Raw genomic sequence first — 1,112 nt, 5'->3', positions numbered from 1 at the left:
AGAGAATCGAATATATTTGTAAAGTTTTGAAGAGTAGTTCCATTGGTCATGTAGAATAATGACCACTGGATACATATTTAAACCCAATAAGCTAAAGAAAAGATTATTCTTTTGGAACATGTAGAGGAGGAAGAAATTTTATATTTTCCAACTTTGAATCATTAAAACAGTGACATGATCAAAGTGATTCCCATTAGTTCTAAACAAATCTAACATTAGCATTATAGATTTTCCTTGAGTACATCTTCAGTATCCATGTATATCAATCAAGATTTGTTTTTACCTAAACAAATTTATGTTTCTTCCATCAAGGATTATTCATATAATATTATTGGATTATACCTATCCCGGTCCTACAACAACTTTCAACTTTTAAGTAAAATATGCAATTTTATTTAGTTAAGTTGTGTTTATATCAGCTTCAAAATATAAGTTAGGTCTCAAAAGTAGATGAAAGTTCAAAAGATAACTATTACGAAACCGATTTTTTGAGAGGTCGGACAAAACGTTATAATTCTCTTTTGAAAAAGTCATAACTAATTCTTAATATCTCTCACCGACTTCTAGTGGAAAGGAGAGATCTTGATAAAAGGGCGGTTATTTATCATCAATAAGGGAATTACTTTAACTGTGGTTATTGACTTATCACTTATAAATACACTGACACTTTTAGGTATACTTAAATCTAAATACACTAAAAATCTGCCTAAAACTCTTGTTAACTTAAATATCGTCGTCTCTTGTAGGTACCACTCCCACCTTCTCACGAGAAATTCGGACAGACGGCACTTCGATATCAACAAGTCGGACGCTGCCATACAAAAGAATTTGAACCTCACGTTTCAAGTTCAAATCAATGTCTCAGATAATCCTCAGACCAAATCGTATCTTTGATTTAGTTGGTAAATGGTGCAATAACTCCAAACGATGATATTCAAATACTATTATATGACTTAATATATTTAATTAAATTAATTGCTATAACATATGTTTACATTTCAATTATTCTATTATCTTGAGATGAAAATATCTCCATATGTGTAACCAATGATGCAAATGGATATCAACAAGCGCCATCAATGATTAAACCACCATAGTGAATCATTTATTTT

This window comes from Arachis ipaensis, chromosome B04 (assembly GCF_000816755.2).
Source record: "Arachis ipaensis cultivar K30076 chromosome B04, Araip1.1, whole genome shotgun sequence".
NCBI classification, from domain to species: Eukaryota; Viridiplantae; Streptophyta; class Magnoliopsida; order Fabales; family Fabaceae; genus Arachis; species Arachis ipaensis.
This window is presented reverse-complemented; position numbering follows the sequence as displayed.